This window comes from Electrona antarctica, assembly GCF_951216825.1.
Source record: "Electrona antarctica genome assembly, chromosome: 20".
NCBI classification, from domain to species: domain Eukaryota; kingdom Metazoa; phylum Chordata; class Actinopteri; order Myctophiformes; family Myctophidae; genus Electrona; species Electrona antarctica.
In genome coordinates, this window is record NC_136801.1 from 41,009,358 (window position 1) to 41,032,023 (window position 22,666).

The 22,666-nt window shown below is 44.0% G+C and overlaps 1 protein-coding gene across 1 annotated transcript in view; it reads left to right on the forward strand.

The window, feature by feature from the left end:
* LOC306913334 (catenin delta-2-like) overlaps positions 1-22,666 on the forward strand; it is a gene marked incomplete at its 3' end in the record, with an annotated part of 786,501 nt that overhangs the window by 648,508 nt on the left and 115,327 nt on the right. The gene's annotated exons all lie outside the window — the stretch shown is intronic.

The window sequence follows — 22,666 nt, forward strand, 5'->3', positions numbered from 1 at the left end:
TGGCCGGCAACCGTGGCTGTTCTCGTCCCCACTGATTACAGTTACTCCCAGTTTTTCTTTCTTTTTTTCTTTCTTTTTTTTTGAGTGGTGCACCACTCCAACAACCAGCTTTGTCTGTATGTTTGTGTACCTGTGTACGTGTCCGTGCACAGGTGAGCATGGTTACTATGGTTAGTGTGTGACGTCACTGACATAGCTGATCAGACTATATAAGACCGTGCACCACTCAGTTCACACGGGTGTGATTTTTTACTTTTTACTTGAGTAAAAGCAGCAATGCATGTACAAAGGTATTAGTCCACTTGCCAGAATGTGAACCCTCAAGGCATGTTGAGTACACCAACGTGTTATGTTAGAAATGTTGAGTATGGGTCCCCAGCATGTAGAAACTGCCGGATGCTAACTTGCATAATTATGTTGAGCAATTTTCATAATTGGCATAATATGTGACCATACCATTAACAGCCTATAGAAGGCAAACTAGGGGGTTTTCATGATGCTGGCCATGCCCACAATTGTGCTGACATCATCACATTTGTGTTGACGTGTTTAGCCCAATCTATAGGCTGCTAATGGTATGGTCACACATTATGCCAATTATGAAAATTGCTCAGCATATGCAAGTTAGCATTCGGCAGTTTCTACATGATGGGGACCCATACTCAACATTTCTAACATAAAACCTTGGTGTGCTCAACATGTCCGGGTTCACAATGGGGCTCTATGGGCTGGCAAGTACACTATATTGGGATGCTCTGATGTAGGCTGCATAGCCGAAACACGTAAGCGTTCCTTTTTGGTGCGTGCCAATAAATAAATGGAAATGTGAGTAGCCTACTTTGTCTGCCATTTATTTAATTTTTGGATGTGCTACCTTTTAGGATTTTTTTAAAATTCCTATTTTTTTATGTATACTGGATTTGGGTTTGGCACTCCACTGAAAACCATTGCTGATGCGCAAACTCTTTTTCTCATTTAACTAATGGTAACATTGTTAAAAAACAAAAAATGCTGATCTACAAGCTCACAATGTGTTGCGATGTGACGCGTTGTGAGCTTGTATTGGCGATTTTTGGCGAAGTATACGGCATAAGTGGAGCGAGCTTAAGTGTTTTTATTTAATCATCTGAATCTAGAAAATAAGTCAATAGTGTAGATTGTCTATAGAAAAAAGGTGGCGATCCGGGCACACAAAATAGTTAAAAAGGAGGAAAACAATTAACACCCACGACTAATGCAGAGGCTTAACCCATTTTGACCATTTTGATCAGATTCTTTAATGTCTTCTACATCCTGACAGTTTTCTGAAAAAGCTATGTTTCTATGTCAGACCTACAAGCTTGTAGCGCGCCACTCGGTGGCGCGCTATGAGCTTGTAGATCTGCTATTTTTCAATGGCTAAAGCATAACATAATGCTAACACCAAAAGGGGTTCCCGCCCAAAATGGGTTCCAACATGTTTCGTTGTGTAGATTGTCTATTTTCACTACTTTGCTTGACAGTCTTGTACGACTAAGTACTTTAGTTTTGGGACATTAAATGACTGAAAAACTAACATTTGGAGAAATAAGAATTCTTCCCGACAGCAACTAAACGTACTCGAGTATTCGAGTATTCTCCAATTCTCCAGTCTCTCCTTTCCACATCTTGTCTCTTTGTTCACTTTTTGTTCCCTACATCTCTTCCCAAGTGTCCATCGCTCCTGCCAGATGCGATTAGTACAGCGGAGCGTACGTGTGTCACGAGGGAATGAATGGAAGATGTTTATACCAACCTGGTGAAGCTAGAGTGCCGTGATATTCAGATCAAACCGCCCAACAGATTGGAATGGATTTGTTTTTCCCCGGGAATTTGCAAGTGAATATACTGCGTCAATTCAGTCCAATCAGCATCCAACTCTGTCTGTCTGTCTGTCTGTCTGTCTGTCTGTCTGTCTCTTCGCTCCATTGCTTCTGCCTTTTTTCTTCCTTTGGTTGTTTGCTTTCTCTGCCCTATCCTAGTAGTATGGCGGAATTGCCGTTTACCCCTCATGTGCTTTGTGTGGCCGTGATAGTTGTCACTGACTTTACCTCTGCATTTTCAAAAGTTTCCCTTATTTCCGTGATGTGATGGAGCGATTGCGGTGAGCACAAAAAAGAAAACAAAAAAAACACGTGGTCAGTGGCCAAAGACACATCGTTGCAAAATTGTGGGATCGTGTGTGTGTGTGTGTGTGTGTGTGTGTGTGTGTGTGTGTGTGTGTGTGTGTGTGTGTGTGAGACAGAGAGAGAGAGAGAGTATATAGAGTATAGCAGCACTGCTGTCCATCTGCCTTACAAGACCGCTGCTAACACATGGTGTACGTACGGCCAGACTCCTTGCTTATACAGTGACTCTCGTGCCTGTCATTAAGGTAAGTATAGGGAGTATATGGACAATCATAGACCCGTCGCCGTAGCCAGTATTCAGTCTAAAGTGATAGAAATGTTGTTACTTGACAGGCTAAGTGATTTCATCTACACCACAGACAATCAGTTTGTCCCATTTAACCCAGTTTAAGGTGAAACACGGTACAGACTTGTGTATCTATGCCTTAAAAGAAACAGTAGAGTGTGGTATTGATTTTCAGGACCAAGGAGGACCAGAAGCTACATTTTCCGGTGTTCTACTTGTCTAACTGTGTGTAGCAGTTGTATACATATTTGGGGCACATCGTTATGAAAAGATGGAAACTGATGTACACTATACAGTACGGACAGCGCAGCACGTTGTATGCACACGCTAATATGTTAGTCAGGAAAGTCCACTACTGGTCAGATGCGGTCAAGGTGAATCTATTTAGAGCCTACTGCACCCCGCTGTATACAGCCCCCTTATGGGTGAAGCCTAAAGGCCTATTCATAGTCTGGATTTCCGGTGGTGAGGTGACCACCGCTCCGGTGGTGAGCTGACCACCGGAGCTGAAATAAGGTTGAGCGGTGGTGAGTAAAAACAGAGAGAAGGGCTGGAGCGGTGGCGGTGGTTTGCTCTTCACCGCGGCTCGTGACGTCATGTTGTAGTTCGGTGGTCACCTAACCACCGAAAATCCAGACTATGTATGAGCCTTTAGGTGGCATACAATGACACTCTCAGGATCCTCCTGAAGAAGCCCTAGGGGTGGCAGTGCTAGTCAGCTATTCTCTAGCCTCGGAAACGCAGACGTTTTTAATTTCCAGGGAGGGAAAAAGAATGTCTGGGGCCGAGTCCACTTCAATTCGGCATACAGTAGCGCAAACGTCGCTCACTCTCTGCTGATTTCTGATCGTCTGCACACACACACACACACACACACACACACACACACACACACACACACACACACACACACACACACACACACACACACACACACACACACACACACACACACACACACACACACACACACACACACACACACACACACACACACACACACACACACACACACACTATCCTCTCTCTCTCTCTGTCGCTCTAATTAATTAGTCTCAGTCCAGCAGCTGTGCCTAGTTTCTCCCGGAGGATCCTGCCGGGAGCTGCCTATTTCATAAAAAGCATATAGGTGAGTTCCAGTCTAGCTATTCTGTGACTCTGGTCTAACCACTCTCTTGAGAAAACTCATGTTTAGTTTTTAATGTAGACGTGATGCGTCTCATAATGAGGCGATTATGGTACTGTAGACAGTTAGATACCGATCTCATATGTGGAAACACTAGGCTATGTGTGCCTCGTTTATGAGAGCTTGTTACATCTTTATGAACTTTCGTATATTTTCATTGTTTTGTATGTTTAATTAATATTGTTTTGTGTTTCATTGGCTTCGGCTGTAATAAAGTTTTGATATATATATATATATATATATATATATATATATATATACACATTCCACTTGCAATACTCCCGTGGTCCCTGCACTGAGTTAGGCTCAGCAGATGAAACAGCCGTAACTTGGACGTTACCATGGAAACCAAACCACGCAGCCAGCCCACCGGCAAGCCAGGATAATCACATGTATCAGGCAGAGGACGGCGGTATATAGGATGACATCTATTCTGTCATTTCTGTCTGTCTCTCTCTCTCTCTGTCTCATGTCTATTTATTGCTCTCATTCTCCCTTTTCTGTCTGGCTCTCTCAATTCAATTCAAAGTGTCAAATCACAGCAAGTTGTCTCGAGACACTTTACATGTAGAGCAAAGGAACCGACAGAGAGCCAACCCAGAGCAAGCAATATTGCGACCGTGGTAAACTCCCCCTTAGGAAGGAACGTCAAGCAGAACCCGACCCAGTACTTTAACCCATTTAGGCCTGACGTCGAAATAAAAAACAGTTTTCTGAAATACCTTTGTTTCTATATCAGTGGTGCTCAATATTTTATGTCAAGGACCCCAATAGTTATATGTAATTGGCCGCCGACCCCCCATCTGAAAATATGTTAATATATATGTTTTAACTCAAATCTTGTGAAGCAAAGATTTGAGTTAAAAACCTTCGCTCTGAAAGAATATATATTCAAAGATTTGCACTACAATTTCACGATCAATTTTTTTTTTGCAGATCTATAAGCTCATAGCGCGGCACTCGGTGTTTTCACATGTATTATATATAAACATCTTTTGAAAAAAGCCGATCTACAAGCTTGCAATAATGCGTCGTACGATATACATTTCGGCCAGTCGAAAATAGCGGAGATCTACAAGATCTCTACGAGATCTAACATTTTTCATATATTGCGGTATTGATACTTTTACTTACGTAAAACAAAAAATAGTACTTTATTCCACCAGCACGGTCTGATTCCCACTCATTACCGCGTTCTGCCTTTCAAGGCGCTGCGAGCCTTTGATGTGATCTATCAACACCCCCGCCATAAGCACGCATTACTAGAATAATATCACGACTTTGTAAATGGCAGCGGGGAGAAGAACCAATGTGGGCAGATTGATGTTCCTTTAACTAAAAAGAAGCTTTTTAACAAAGGGAAGCTTTTAATCATCTCTCTCTCTCTCTCTCTCTCTCTCTCTCTCTCTCTCTCTCTCTCTCTCTCTCTCTCTCTCTCTCTCTCTCTCTCTCTCTCTCTCTCTCTCTCTCTCTCTCTCTCTCTCTCTCTCTCTCTCTCTCTCTCTCTCTCTCTCTCTCTCCTCTCTCTCTCTCTCCTCTCTCTCCCTCTCCCTCTCCCCCCCCCCCCCCCCCCCCTCAGTCAGTCCAGCCCTCCATCGGCGTCTCCAGTCATCTCCATTCTACCACATAGCTTTCTTTATATAGCCAACTGTTTCTCAACCTGTGGAATCAATCAATGACACACATCTTACAGTTAAATAAAACAGCTTGTATGCATGATATAATACAGGTTGTTCACCACTTGAACACTCTTAGTAAGACTTAGTAAACTCAACCTCAGTCGTCTTGAGTCGTTAAGGTATGTTTTGTAATACCAAAATCCGCAAAGTAACTACAGTTTCACTTCATTATGTCAGCACTATACAACGGAGCGGACAGACGGTGAAATCTCTACCGAAGCCCTGATGTCACTCGCTCATCCCCTGGTCCAGGGCCGTAGAAGTTTCATTTCAAATTCTCTCATATGAGCAAAAATAAATAACCTGTCTCAGCGATATTGTCATCCATCTTTACCTCTGACAACAACACAGTCAGTCAGTCAGTCAGTCAGTCAGTCAGTCAGTCTCTATTCCACACATCAAGTCATATAACATAACGAAATATATAACAAACCAGTAACAATACTATATCCTTGATGACTAAGCAAAGCTCTCTGTAATGCAGCAGATGAGCTATAGTGCTATAGATAACCATAATACGGTAAAGTGCTGTCAATTAACGCGCTAATGGGTATTTGATGTGACACCGTGAGCACCCACAATGTAACAGAGCCGTAATGGTGACTAAATGTGCGCGCCGTGCACTGAAACTCTAATTAAGCATGCCGTGGAAAGAGGGCTCTGGCAGCCACTGCCTACCGCAGGGGTGGGCAACTGGCGGCTCTCAGGTTAATGTCAGAATACTGATATTGGTTTCAGCTGTTACAATTCCACAACACATTGCAAACATGAACCGCTTTAATTACTTCAGTATAAATTAGTAGCTCATTGCTCAACACAAGTATAATTAAAGGCATTTGAAATTACATAAAAATGTTAATTTTCAGGATTCCAATTCAAAAATAGCAAAAATTCAAGATTTCAATTCGAACATAGCAAAAATAGCCGATCTACAAGCTCAAAACGCGTCGCAGTGTGACGCGTTTTGAGCTTGTAGATCGGCTATTTTTGCTACGACAGCAATATATGGCCCTAGGGAGTGAGAGTGGAAATATAGTGGCCCTGTCCACCGTCAAAGTTGCCCACCCCTGGCCTACAGGGCACTCCATACCGACCGCGTGTGATGTCGTCTGTACATCGTCACTTTCGGGGTGGAAACCTTGTATGTCCAAAACCATAGACATATATAAAGGCTAGATGGCTCAAGGCGGAGCCTCTTACGTATAGTTCACCCGGCAGCCATCTTGCTGAGGGGCTACAGCACAGTATGTTCTATGGCAGCTCAAACAAAAATAGTCATGACTCGCTCAAATCTTGACGGATTTACAAACGGCTTGGTTTAATACAAACGTTATCAACGTGGCTATGATTCAGGACGCTTATCTGCTTAATTATATATTTTTTATATGAACCTCATATAAAAGCATATCAGTATGCGGACGTCTCTGATGTTTACAACAAACCAAACCGTTTGAAAATCGGTTGAAAATTTAGCAAGTTATGGTTATTTAAAAAGTACATGCCCATAGACACAATGTTTATGCTGCCCCTCGGTAAGATGGCCGCCATTGGCCAGCAGTGCGGGTGAGCGCTTATATATATATATATATATATATACAGTATATTTACAGTATATCTACTGTGTGTCCAAAACTGTTACTTTTCAGGAAATGGGAGGAAAACAAATAACTGCATGCATGTGTTCCATATGGGTCCAATTATTCACAAAGTTTGTGTTAAAGTGGTGTGAAAGCGTCTGTAGCCAATAACATCACAGGAAAAAAAGGTATTTTTGACCGCATGCATTCAGCTTGCATGTGTGGTAGGTGGCCTTACTTCAGGCATGCATTCAGCTTGCATTTGTGGTAGGTGGCCTTACTTCAGGCATGCATTCAGCTTGCATGTGTGGTAGGTGGCCTTACTTCAGGCATGCATTCAGCTTGCATGTGTGGTAGGTGGCCTTACTTCAGGCATGCATTCAGCTTGCATGTGTGGTAGGTGGCCTTACTTCAGGCATGCATTCAGCTTGCATGTGTGGTAGGTGGCCTTACTTCAGGCATGCATTCAGCTTGCATGTGTGGTAGGTGGCCTTACTTCAGGCATGCATTCAGCTTGCATGTGTGGTAGGTGGCCTTACTTCAGGCATGCATTCAGCTTGCATGTGTGGTAGGTGGCCTTACTTCAGGCATGCATTCAGCTTGCATGTGTGGTAGGTGGCCTTACTTCAGGCATGCATTCAGCTTGCATGTGTGGTAGGTGGCCTTACTTCAGGCATGCATTCAGCTTGCATGTGTGGTAGGTGGCCTTACTTCAGGCATGCATTCAGCTTGCATGTGTGGTAGGTGGCCTTACTTCAGGCATGCATTCAGCTTGCATGTGTGGTAGGTGGCCTTACTTCAGGCATGCATTCAGCTTGCATGTGTGGTAGGTGGCCTTACTTCAGGCATGCATTCAGCTTGCATGTGTGGTAGGTGGCCTTACTTCAGGCATGCATTCAGCTTGCATGTGTGGTAGGTGGCCTTACTTCAGGCATGCATTCAGCTTGCATGTGTGGTAGGTGGCCTTACTTCAGGCATGCATTCAGCTTGCATGTGTGGTAGGTGGCCTTACTTCAGGCATGCATTCAGCTTGCATGTGTGGTAGGTGGCCTTACTTCAGGCATGCATTCAGCTTGTGTGGTAGGTGGCCTTACTTCAGGCATGCATTCAGCCTGTGTGGTAGGTGGCCTTACTTCAGGCATGCATTCAGCCTGTGTGGTAGGTGGCCTTATACTTCAGTCTGACTTCATGCATTCAGCTTGTGTGTTAGGTGGCCTTACTTGAAATGAAATGAAATGAAATCTATATTTACCCAGGGTATCTGGGCTAAGCTCAAGAACTTGTTTCCAGCCAGGCCCTGCTCATAGAACACATTTCATCGTAGTGGTTGATGCCTTGTTCAAGGGCATTTCAGCGGTGGTAATTTTAACGTGTCGGACGGCTGATTCGAACTGGGAACCTTCCGGTATATAGACCGCGCCGCTATCCGTTCGGCCACCGCTGCCACTTCAGTCATGCATTCAGATTGTGTGGTAGGTGGCCTTACTTAAGTCATGCATTCAGATTGTGTGGTAGGTGGCCTTACTTCAGTCATGCCTCCAGTCACAAACAAATAAAAAGGAACCTTCATTTAAGCACCATCGGTGAACCAATATCCTCCAGCCGCTTGCTCCATGCGCGCTCACCCCTCTAGCCCATTTTGACCTGGGAACGATTCTGCAAATGTCTTCTAAATCCTGACTGTTTTCTTGAAAAAGCTGTTTTTCTATGTCAGTCGTTCTCAAACACTTTCATGTCACTTTTCACGATTTTTCAAAAATAGCAGATCTACAAGCTCATAGCGCGCCACTCGGTGGCGCGCTATGAGCTTGTAGATCTGCTATTTTTCAATAGCTAAAGCATAACATAATGCTAACACCAAAAGGGGTTCCCGCCCAAAATGGATTAACCATTCTACCGATTTGGGATTCCTTCCATTCGGGGGTTACTCATAAAGCTGTGCGATGATGGTATCATTATGTGGAACGTTTTGAAGCTCTCCAATTGCAGCAACAATTAAACTGTGCCCACTGTCGGGAGTTGGATCTTCACTCAGAATCCTGTGTGGATGCTCAGCCATCCACTCAGAACACTGTGTAGCCATCCAGAGCTAAATGGATCCCTGTGGGTGCTTTTACACCCCTTTCAACTAGCACGGAACTGTGTTGGATACAGACTGCTGCAGGCTTGACATAATTGCAGCTCTGAAAGTATCACCAATTATTTTTTTGGTGTGGTAAAACTGGGAAAAAAGTGGTCAGAATGGGTACAGGCTTTAGTTTAGACTATTGGTCCAAACTGTCATTAGATCGACAACCTACCTCAAACCCAGTGGTGGAAAAAGTACTCAATTGTTTTACTTAAGTAATAGTACCAATACTGTAAAAGTAAAAGAACGGAATTGAAAATCTACTTAAAGTACTAAAAGTAAAAGTACTCATATTGCAGAATGTCCCATTTCACAAGTTCAAAATGTGTACAAAATCTATTGAAAATAGCCGATCTACAAGCTCACAATGATTCACAACAATTGAAGTGGTTCATGTATGATTTCTAATCAAAATTAAAATCTCCAAAGTAACTAGTAACTAAACATTTCAAATAATTGCAGTGAAGTAAAAGTACACATTTTGGCTCAGATATGTAGTGCAGTAGAAGTAAAAGTATTGGAAATTGGAAATACTCAAGTAAAGTACAAATACCTCAGAATTGTACTTAAGTACAGTACTTAAGTATAAGTACTTAGTTACTTTCCACCACTGCTCAAACCCTAACCTATAACTAGCCAACTAAAAATTAATACTGGCATAAAATAAACTAAAACTCTTCTTCAACAATGATGGCGAAAGCAAAAACATTATTTGTTCCTTACTTATACATACAATTGTATGATACAAAACACGGAAGTCCTTTAAACCAGAAACATAACCGCATGCACGAGCAGCGCATGGTCGACCGCATGTCCGACCGCATGTCCGACCGTTGTTTACGCATGTCAGTCTGTTGGTGTGTCTAATCTGCGTGTGGCGTGTGCATCCCGTCAGAATACAGCATGTTGTAACTCAGGGAGCCACATGTACTGTATTGAATGCTAGACATTTAAAATGTTCATTTACATCATACATGGCCACATGCGGCCCCCACCATCACGTAATGCGGCCCTCAGGTTAATATCCAAACATTGATATATTATAGATTTCAGCTAATTACTAGTATTAAAATGTTATTGTCTTTTTTTATGCCCAATGTATTTGTATTTCGTTCATAAAGTTAACATAACTATAACTAAATTAATTTGAAATTAAATAAAAATGTAACTTGTCAGGATTCCAATTCAAAAATGGCAAAAAAAAACTATTCAGGATTTCAATTCAAATATAGCAAAATAGTCGATCTACAAGCTCAAAGCTACAAGCTTTTGAGCTTGTAGATCGGCTTTTGCTACAACAGTAATATGCAATGTGGCCCTCTGGAGTGAGTGTGGAAATATAGTGGCCCTCTCCATCGTCAAAGTTGCTCACCCCTGATTTACATTGTACATGAAGTACAGGCAACACGGTGTACACCTATCAGCTCCTGTATAGACAATACCCAGCAGTTAATGGCCATCTATAGAAAGGCTGGACCATAATGCGAAATCGGCACAATACGAAACAAACTGCATTAGTAAATGACATTGAACATTTTGAGGAGGTGAATCGTTCCTGCAGTATGTGTCTATATACTGGCCACATGGAGAGAGGATAATATTGCCCCATTTGCTCAACCATTATTGAACGCAATATGTACAATGTAGGCACTTTGCAAACACTCTTCTCCGGTGAGAACACACGCGTTTGTTTGAGAAGTGAATAAGCAAAGTAAGCACTCTAGTCAACAAACAACAAGGTAAATGGTCACATAAGTAGAGTGTAGAGAACAATGCAGTGCCTCAAAGAAACTAGGATACCATGGTAAACAATGAACCTATAGCATCTGTATCCTACTATAAATGCGCCACGTCTCTGCGTACGTGTGTGCGTACGTGTGTGTACGGTTGTAACGCACGTAACTCGAGAACCGTTTGACCCACCGACTTCACATTCGACACACGCGTTCCACACCCCCGCAGGTAGTGCAGTGCCAGGTGTCGAGTCAGTCGGACTCACGGTTCTCCAGAACCGCCACAAAAGGCTCTGGTCAGGCTCTGCCAGTGGGCCTAATGAGGCCAACTCCTTTCACCTGGGCCAGGCTCTGCCAGTGGGCCTAATGAGGCCAACTCCTTTCACCTGGGCCAGGCTCTGCCAGTGGGCCTAATGAGGCCAACTCCTTTCACCTGGGCCAGGCTCTGCCAGTGGGCCTAATGAGGCCAACTCCTTTCACCTGGGCCAGGCTCTGCCAGTGGGCCTAATGAGGCCAACTCCTTTCACCTGGGCCAGGCTCTGCCAGTGGGCCTAATGAGGCCAACTCCTTTTCACCTGGGACAGGCTCTGCCAGTGGGCCTAATGAGGCCAACTCCTTTCACCTGGGCCAGGCTCTGCCAGTGGGCCTAATGAGGCCAACTCCTTTCACCTGGGCCAGGCTCTGCCAGAGGGCCTAATGAGGCAAACTCCTTTTCACCTGGGACAGGCTCTGCCAGTGGGCCTAATGAGGCCAACTCCTTTCACCTGGGCCAGGCTCTGCCAGTGGGCCTAATGAGGCCAACTCCTTTCACCTGGGCCAGGCTCTGCCAGTGGGCCTAATGAGGCAAACTCCTTTTCACCTGGGACAGGCTCTGCCAGTGGGCCTAATGAGGCCAACTCCTTTCACCTGGGCCAGGCTCTGCCAGTGGGCCTAATGAGGCCAACTCCTTTCACCTGGGCCAGGCTCTGCCAGTGGGCCTAATGAGGCCAACTCCTTTCACCTGGGCCAGGCTCTGCCAGTGGGCCTAATGAGGCAAACTCCTTTTCACCTGGGACAGGCTCTGCCAGTGGGCCTAATGAGGCCAACTCCTTTCACCTGGGCCAGGCTCTGCCAGTGGGCCTAATGAGGCCAACTCCTTTCACCTGGGCCAGGCTCTGCCAGAGGGCCTAATGAGGCAAACTCCTTTTCACCTGGGACAGGCTCTGCCAGTGGGCCTAATGAGGCCAACTCCTTTCACCTGGGCCAGGCTCTGCCAGTGGGCCTAATGAGGCCAACTCCTTTCACCTGGGCCAGGCTCTGCCAGTGGGCCTAATGAGGCAAACTCCTTTTCACCTGGGACAGGCTCTGCCAGTGGGCCTAATGAGGCCAACTCCTTTCACCTGGGCCAGGCTCTGCCAGTGGGCCTAATGAGGCCAACTCCTTTCACCTGGGCCAGGCTCTGCCAGTGGGCCTAATGAGGCCAACTCCTTTCACCTGGGCCAGGCTCTGCCAGTGGGCCTAATGAGGCAAACTCCTTTTCACCTGGGACAGGCTCTGCCAGTGGGCCTAATGAGGCCAACTCCTTTCACCTGGGCCAGGCTCTGCCAGTGGGCCTAATGAGGCCAACTCCTTTCACCTGGGCCAGGCTCTGCCAGAGGGCCTAATGAGGCAAACTCCTTTTCACCTGGGACAGGCTCTGCCAGTGGGCCTAATGAGGCCAACTCCTTTCACCTGGGCCAGGCTCTGCCAGTGGGCCTAATGAGGCCAACTCCTTTCACCTGGGCCAGGCTCTGCCAGTGGGCCTAATGAGGCAAACTCCTTTTCACCTGGGACAGGCTCTGCCAGTGGGCCTAATGAGGCCAACTCCTTTCACCTGGGCCAGGCTCTGCCAGTGGGCCTAATGAGGCCAACTCCTTTCACCTGGGCCAGGCTCTGCCAGTGGGCCTAATGAGGCCAACTACTTTCACCTGTGCAATTTCCAGCCTCTGCCTCAGCCAATTGAGGCTCAACCAATCAGGCTCTGCCAGTGGGCCGAATTGATTGCCAAGTACACTTTTCAGTTTGCAGTCTTCAGACACAGGCAAACAGGCACACAGGCACATGCTAGCCATAGCCAGACCTATACCAGACAGGCGCGGACGTGACTGACCTACCAGACAGCTCACGGCTGACTGCCGCGAGCTGACTGGGCAAGCGTTTCCAGGAATCTGGCCGTTGCGTCATTCAGCCACGGGGTGGAGCTTCTTTTCCATCCACCAGCATGTTTAAAAACCCGGAAAAGACGCTGGCCGACAGAGAAAACGGCCGCGGTTGTCGCCTCAGGTCTGGAAACGCTGCCACAGATCCCCATGTGGGACACCGGCTGACAGTTAACCCATTTTTACCTGACGTCGAAATTTATAAAATGTCTTCTAAATCCTGACTCGTAGCGCGCCACTCGGTGGCGCGCTATGAGCTTTAGATCTGCTATTTTTCAATAGCTAAAGTATAACATAATGCTTAAAACACCAAAAGAGGTTCCCGCCCCAAAATGGGTTAAAACGGGTGCTATGACAACGTATATCATTAGGTTCCCAAGTTGCATCGTTCCCAAGTAGGCCGGTGGCCGACTGCGTCGGGCACGTATACAGGTCTAGTCTAAACAACATGCTATCTTCAATAGAGGGTTCCATTTATTTTCAGAGTTCAGAATACAGCATCACAGCCATGGGCCTAGGCCACCCGCCTCACGGCGTGTGGGCCTCTCACTAACACAGATAGACATTTTCAGTAGATTTTATACAACCGAAGACAGAGACATCAAAGGGAAATGCAAAGGTGGTCTCAACCCCCTTTACCAAATTGTCAACATGTCTATGTCCAAATAAGGTAATGGTCACCAGGAAGGACAGAGCTAGGAGGCACAATAGGTGTCCCAACATGTAGCAGGCAACCCCCAACCATGCGTTTGGTCACTGGCTATTCTGAGATTCCTAGCCTGCTGTGTCATGTTTGCCCAGCTGAGAGACAATGTAATGTCACACTATACTAAACAGTTATTGAAGCTATATTAGTTTGAATTGTGGTTCCAGATACCACACGTGTGACATCATCGTACCTGGAAGTTATGCGGGAACGCCCACTGAGTGGCAAAAAACTACTTTCTGGCCTTGCCAGCCCATTCATCCAAACAGAAAAGTCCTGTCTGATTGCATTAAACAATGTTAAACTCACCAACATTGCAGCTGTACGAAAAGCTTGAAATTATCCTCTTTCTATCTGAAACGTTTTTGTTTCATACAAATCCACCATAGAAACATTATGAGCTACTTTCTATCAAGAAATGCCCTGCATTTGATTATTTTTCTAAGTGTCAGAGTTTGGAAGTGCTTGTTTACGATAAAACAACATTTTGCTGCCTCCTGCATTATGTGACATTTAGAAACAGGTGGTACGCAGGACGGTTGAGTGATTTCCAACGAGCGCTTCCAAACTCCAACACTCCATGCTGCTCAATGTTTTGCCACTCAGTCTAGATGAGGGGGGCGTGTCCTGATGGGAAAATCATGCATGTGCATACTCTCTATAATTATGCACATTTATGGTCAGGAATTTATGTTAAAAAGAAAGTGGCTCGATCCTGACACTTTTGACTGAACCGGCCCAGGCCGGTTGTGGCCTATACTCTGCCCCATCCAGGCACACACCAACACACCGAGCCTTGATACACTTTTACCAAACAGTACCTGTTTCAAATAGATGCATGGTAATATAGCCTACAGTCGTATACTCAGAGTTGCTCACAAGAGCGTAGAGCTAAAATGTGACTTGAAGCGCAAATAACAATGCATTTTAAAACTGCTTTATTGTCTATGTCCATCAAAGTTATTTCTAATGGTTTGAGCCTCAATCACCACTCTGATATAACCAGGCCTTGTCATTTATTTCTGGACTTTGAAAGCAGTTTTAGCTGCAGTACCACAATGTTCTGAGGTGGTGGGGGTGCTGATATGCAGATTGTTTAATATTTGATTCGTTATAATACTGATGCTAGATAAAACCAGGCTTGTTTCCATTCCATGCCAGCTTGGAAAATCAACAATGGTGGACATTGTTAACAAAGTGGAAATGCAAATTTGGAACTGAAGACTGAAGAAGAGGAGGAATTATACAAAGTAGGGTGACATTGATGACATCACGATGAGGCCAAAATCAGTTGAGCTGTTCCTGAGAGCAATTTCCATTAAAACACCCATATGATATGAAAGCCTGATAGTTCAAAATTGGTTATTTGTGGGGATAGAAAACACATATGGGAGCCCCAAAAACACAAAATAAATTGAAAAAGTTGAATTTTATGTTATAGGTCCTTTAAACCAATTTAAACCTATTCAAAAGACCATGACCAAAACTAAAATCAGAATGTGCTGTTCATAATCAACGCTGCTCTACGCCAGTGGTTCCCAAAGTGGGGTCTGGGGACCCCCAGGGGTCCTTGAGGGAGTTCCAGGGGGTCCCCAGCTAAATGATAGTTTGGAACAAAATGGACCCTTATGGGTCTGTAACTCTGAGAGTGTAGACTAGAAATGGAACCAAATGGATCCTAACGGTTCCATATGGTTCCATTTGTAGTTATACACTCTCAGAGTTAAATTAACATTGATTTTACAATATAAATTGGGGGTCCCAGAGATAGAAATGCCATTAAATGGGGTGGTCCGTATAGCCTACTAATGCATATCAAACTGGGGATTCTTGAAATTAATCCATTTTGGGCGGGAACCCCTTTTGGTGTTTTAAACATTATGTTGTAATTTAGCTATTGAAAAATAGCAGATCTACAAGCTCATAGCGCGCCACCAAGTGGCGCGCTACGAGCTTGTAGGTCTGCTATTTTTGAAAAATCGTGAAAATATGTATTTCAGAAAACTGGAGGATTTAGAAGATTTTTAAAAAATTTGAGGTCAGGCCTAAATGGGTTAAATTAACATTGATTTTACAATATAAATTGGGGGTCCCAGAGATAGAAATGCCATTAAATGGGGGTATAGCCTAATGCATATCAAACTGGGGGTTCTTGAAATTAAACGGGTTGAGAATCACCGCTATAGAGCTGCAAACATCTTCTCTTCAAATGGGGGGGTCCGGCAGGCTATATAATGAGTGTTATTTTAGGGGGTCCTTGACATGAAAAGTTTGGGGACCCCCTGCCTACTGCTCCACTCACCGATGAGCTCCTTGTTCCGGACGTCCAGGGCCATGTTCCGCAGCGCGGTGGCCACGGCGCACACCACCCGGTCATTGTCTATCCTCAGCAGCTCCACCAGGATGGGGAGGCCTTTCTCCTTGCGCACCGCCGCGCGGATGTACACCGACCACTATGGAGCACGCACGCACGGGAGGGGAGACACACACACAGACAGACAGGAGAAGACCACGGTTAATATTATTGCGAACGCAGTGAGCACTAACTATAGAAGATGGCCTAAACTGTCACACACACAGACACACACACACACACACACACACACACACACACACACACACACACACACACACACACACACACACACACACACACACACACACACACACACACACACACACACACACACACACACACACACACACACACACACAAAACTTAACTTAAAAAAAAAAAAAAAAAAAAAATTAAAGAAAAAACTTTAAAAAAACACACACATACACACACACACTAAAAAAAGAATTTAAAAAAAACTTAACTTAAAAAAAGATCTTAAAAAAAACCTTAAAAAGTACGTAATTTATTCTAATTGTTGTTATTGCAATTTACGAGCTGCGTTCGCTTCCCGCGTTCGCGCGTCTTACTTGTAGAGTCAACTACAACTACAAACTTGATATTCTACTACAGCCTGAACACACATTCTGTCAGACAGCTCGTAGCATGGCTCGTTAGTCAATAGACTTCAAAGCCACTATATTTGCGCAAAATCTGTCTTGGAAGAGCCACCCATCGACTAATCTAGTATACGGCAACCTTCGCCGTGTTTCTTCACTAGTCCGATCCAGAAGAACACAGTTTGCCGGCCACTGCTATACAGAGCTGACAATGAAGTTATATCTTCTCTTCTTCTCTGGAGTCCTGCCTCAAAGCAGACCAGAGGTAGAAAACTGTCGTACCCTGATGTCATCGCTAGGGACACATGCATCAGTAAGCAGGAACTGGGGATGGCAATGAAGAACCGGGAAGTCTGGCATGGCATTGTGAAATCCATGATCTCGACCGCGGTCGAAAAATGATGATGAATAATATTACAGTAACATATTACTAGTAACTAGTTACTGCCCAACATTGTGCACAGTATGTGTATTATAAAACAAATATAGCGTGTGCAACTAAGGAGGTTGTGAAAAAAAGTTTGGAGTTTCTATATGCTCCTCCTAGGCCAGGGGTGCCCAAAAGGTAGATTGCGATCTACCAGTAGGTCACAACAGGGCTCCAGACTAAGGGGCTGGGTACACGAGGACGTCGCGGGCTGTTCCCCGCCTAAGTTTGTGAACGATATAAAACTTTACTGCGTCTACATTGCGGTTATGTTAATTATGTACGATGTCTAGACGAGACCGGTAAACTGCTTCGTTTTCAATAGAACGTTGTAGTACGTTTAGTCGTTTAGATTGATTCCACCTGCTGGCAGCACAGCGCTAATCATTGCACATAGGCTATACAAAAGTATTAAAAAAAAGAGCAATTGGAAACAGTGAAAACAGGCCGTTTATAGAGGAATATGGACAGTAAACAATATGTGTTTATCCTACCTGGGGTCTCTCAATGCAAAGCCGTTTTGAAGTTACACAAAGAATGTTTAATTTCCACCCAAGAAGAGAAGCCCTTTGATGAGGTCCTGGATGCATGCTGTGCAGTGTGCACTGCGCAGTCAGACCTGCCTGAGAGGAACGCGCGGTGGCTCTTGGCTGTGCTGCCTACCTTGTATAGCTATACTAATCTATTCTACACTACACCATTTAATAGTAACAATAATGTATTAGATCATCCGTTTTTTTCTTGTTTTTCCAGATTGGTAATCACCATAATTTATATCTGTTCTCCAAAAATAGCTCCTCTACAAGCTCATGCGGGCATGCGATCCGATCGTCTATTTTTGGATAAGAGATTTATAGACATTATGTGCAAATATAAAATAGCTGTGATACTTATATGTAAGTGGTTATGGTGAAATAAACCATTAACACTATAGTTTAGAGGGGGCGAGGGGACTATGACATCACCGTTTCAGCAAATTAGGCGGCATTTGCTATACACACGGAGACGACAAAGTCGCGTCTCCAAACTTTCCCACTCTGGAAGGTAGTTTCAAAATTAGCCGTTTAAGTCCCCCAAAACGCCGTCTCCGTGTGACAAAAACGACAGATCGGCTAATTACTTGCCCCAGAAACACCAAAATCGTCCTCATCTGGATGGCCCCTCAGGGGGTCCCGCTACGTCCCGGGGACTATAAAATAGAGTTTTTTGCAGTGAAAATGTGCATATAGTGCACACCTACGGGCAGCATGAGACTAGCAGCGCTGCATACATGTTTGCAGCGGCACCGGCAACACTTCAGCCACAAACTATTACTGCAGAGAGAAACCCGCAAAACAGGCGCAGGAGTCTGTACCCTCATGTAGCAGTCAGAACAATGCTGCGTTATTTGAAGAGGATAAACATTTTTATGAAACGATATATAAATAAAATAAAGGGAGAAGAACAGGCAAGACAGACCATTCACAGGCTCAGCGCTCCCTGCAGCACAAGGAGATGTACCCAATCCCTTTTCCACATAAAAAGCTTTCATATGACAAAAAATTCATTCCAAAAATTTATATATGTAAGGAAACTGTCGCAAATTAATACTGTATACAAAACAGTGGCTCTCAACAGACTGTGCACGGTGGCTGGAACAATGTGCTGGATGCATCCTCCAAGATAATAAGATCCTTTATAGATCCATAAAAATATATCACACACCTAACACCAGAGGTGTTATAGGTGTGTGATATATACCCCACAATGACAACTTCGACCCGCAAGTGAAAAGATCACAGTGGGCAAGTTGAGGCTGTGCATTGACCTATGTGTCTGAGCCTGAGGTTCTGACGCACGTCAGTGAAAAACGACGTTGTCAGTGCCACACACACAATTAGTAGGTAAAAGCTTTTACCTACTAATTGCCTAAATATTCTGTATTGTGACTGTGCTTTTACTAAAATATGAACTTAGAAAACATGGATTTATTTAATTTTATTCAGATTTCCATTACTTTGCACATATTCAGAAATGCAACTGGCAACCCATCCAAATTATTGGTTACCCCTCTGGGGCTGATCTAAAGATTCTAAGAAGGCATTTACTTCAAGGATGAATGCTTTTTATGATTATTATGATACCTTGATACCTTAGTGTGAATGGTTAGAATGACATCAAAATTAAAAAGAAAAAAACATCGGGACTGTATGCATTCACGTTGGGACGGTTCAAATTGTATTTTGGGACAGTTCCGGGATGTTGGTGAAAAACGTTAGTTTGGAGCCCTGGGTCACAAAGGCTGTGCAGTTAGATCACACGACATGCCCCTATAATATTTAATTTAAATATTAAAAAATGAATTAAGGTGACTTGATTGCTTGATGAGTGTTACTGTCTGTGTCTTTAATATGTAATGCCAGCTCCGCTATTCCAAAGCCCCCTCAGGTACATTTTTAAACTATTTTTAGCGATGGTATAATACATTATTTCAGTGGGTATAGATCTTGTTCAGCTGGTCATTTTGAAAGTAGCTCTCAAGTCAAATAAGTGTGCCTGTCCTATAGGCTGTGGGGTGGAGCAAGGCTCGCACAGTTTTCCCACACAGTGTGTCATTAATGAATTGCATTTTTATAGCGCTTTTCCAAGTGCTCAAAGCGCTTTACAATGGTTCATTCATTCATACATTGGGAGGTGAAGCGGCGAACAGTCGACGCCAGCGTCCTCACTTCCCACATTCACACACCAATGGTGGTAAGCTCACACCAACCGACTCATTGGAGGCAATGTAGGGTTCAGTGTCTTGCCCAAGGACACTAAGACATGTGGACAGGAGGAGCCGGGATTCGAACCGCCGACCCAGGGATCGTTGGACGACCTGCTCTTCCTCCAGTATAGACGCAGCGCTGCAAACTGCCCCGGACTAATAGCATCATGTGTGACATGCAGGAGCTGCTGGTTGGGTCCCCAAGTAGAACACAGACATTTTTAACTTCCCATTTTGGACTGAGGTTGATTAAAAAAAAGGCTTCAAAATCCAAACATTTGGTGCTCAACCTTTTTCATGTCAAGGACCCCCAGAATTATCTCTATTGGGCCACGGACCCCCATCTAAAAATATGTAGTTCCAGGGACCCCCCCCCCCCCCCCCCCCCCCCCAGAAGCCAATATTTTAGTTAAAAATGTTCGCTCTGAAATATATAATTCAAAGATTTGTGACACATTTTCACGACTTTTCAAAAATAGCAGATCTACAAGCTCGTAGCGCGCCACTCGCTATGAGCTTGTAGATCTGCTATTTTCCAATAGCTAAAGCATAACATAATGCTATATAATAATAATAATTAATAAAATAAATTTAAAAAATAATGTCAGTGTGTATTATCGTACTTCTAAGCATGAACAGCATACACAGCCAAGTAGAAAAATACACAAAAGCAGCTTGATTAAACATTTTTTTACTTTAACCCATTTAGGCCTGACGTCGAAATTAAAAAAAAGTATTCTGAAAGAATATATATTCAAAGATTTGTGCCGCATTTTCACGATTTTTCAAAAATAGCAGACCTACAAGCTCGTAGATCTGCTATTTTTCAATAGCTAAAGTATAACAAAATGTTTAGTTAAAACACCGTCCAGAATGGATTAAGGTTTACACTGGAAGGCAGCATAGGCTATACAATGATGCAATCGCAACTCTCAGCGCTGCTAGTGCAGTGAGTGCACACACTGGGAAGTGGGAACAATTACAACCAAACAACACAGGTCAACGTGACATGACAGGGCAAGTACCTGCAGTGATTACTGATTATTAGCTGCTGCCAACTAGGTAAGTGGACGTACAGGATGAGGCTGAATAATTGACAAGGCTGATTGGAAGGCTGCGATGCAATGCAATATTACTTCTACTACTACAGTATACTACTACCTTACTACTACTACATCAAAATACTACTAAATCATGTTGAAACAATGGGAACATTTTGGATTTTAGTCAAATCCAAAATGTTCCCATTGTTTCAACATGATTTATGGAGAGAAAAAACACACCCTGTGTGAAGTGAGGGGTGCTCTTATCACCATACATCATCACATTCCGGGCCAATCGCAATTGGGCGTCCTCACTTTTCTGTCCTCACTTTTTATTTATCCTCAATTCCGTGCTCAGCCAATCAAATCATCGCTATGGGGCACACACGCACACGCGCACACACACACACACACACACACACACACACACACACACACACACACACACACACACACACACACACACACACACACACACACACACACACACACACACACACACAGAGAGAATGGCAGCAGCAGCGCGCGGTAATGAATTCACTGGAATAGAAAATGGGATTTCCTGGAGTCCACCTGTATCCCTTCCTCTCCTTCTCCCATGTCTGTTTCTATCTGGCCGTGTCTTCCATTTCTCTTCCTTCCTCTGTTATGCAGAGCCGGGGCGGGCCGGGGAGCCAAGGGGGAATATAGAATGCAACACGGGAGCTTCTCTACAAGCCTAAATCACATCCGCTGCACACCTCCCTCCCACACACATTTACAAGACCCCAGAGACATCTCTCTCTCTCTCTCTCTCTCTCTCTCTCTCTCTCTCTCTCTCTCTCTCTCTCTCTCTCTCTCTCTCTCTCTCTCTCTCTCTCTCTCTCTCTCTCTCTCTCTCTCTCTCTCTCTCTCTCTCTCTCTCTCTCTCTCCCTCCCTCCCTCTCTCCCTCTCTCCCACCGTTTGAACCGTTTTGTTGAGAGGGGACTCTGCTGCCTGGCACAACATACCTGTATATGCATGCAGTGCTGGAGAAAAGAAAAGTAGGTCTATACTACATTTTCTTTTATAGCAATACCACCTCGTAGAAATATACTCTGTTACAAGTAAAAAGTCTAGTATCCAGTACAAAAGTAGTAGCAGCAGTAGCATCGGAATATATTCTTAATGTACCAAAAGTACAAGTAAAAAAATATTTATATTTATAAATATTATATTTTATATTCTGAAAATGGTATATAGTATAGTGCTGAAGTGGTTAATGTATGTTTGTTTGTAAAATACTAATAAATTAGTAATTTAACTCTACAAAGGAACTACAGTTACAAAATGTTTGTAGTGTAGTAAAAGTACAATAGTAAGTAAAGAAATGATACTTCACATTTAATCAGTAATAGTAATAATCATCGCGAGGTAATGATGCAACATTATGGCTCCCGGTTTTTGTACGGAACGGAAAGTGGAGGATTTCAGAGTAAAAGCTGCCATATCTGCCCCAACACCCCGAGCTCCTATTTTGAAAGAAATCCCGGCGCTCATTGTGTTAAAGACAGGGTGCAATGGCTTTTTGGGGCATTTTACTCTGAAACGGATGCGAATCAAACAGGTATATGAAAACAGGTGCATGCATGAAATCAACTGTTATTCATAGTAATTAAAATGGTCTTTTTTATGGACTTTTGATATAAAAATACACAAAAATGGAAATTTTCCCCATTGTTTTGGCATGGATTGTTAGGCCATAATGATGACCACGGGATATGCTCTAAAAGTGTGAAAAGCATATTTTTCATTTTCCTATTCCTTCTAACTGCTCCCCTGTGGTGGATCTGAATTCTGCACACTTGGACAGCATTAAGCTGAGTGACGCTGAGTGCGGGAGTGAGTCATTATACA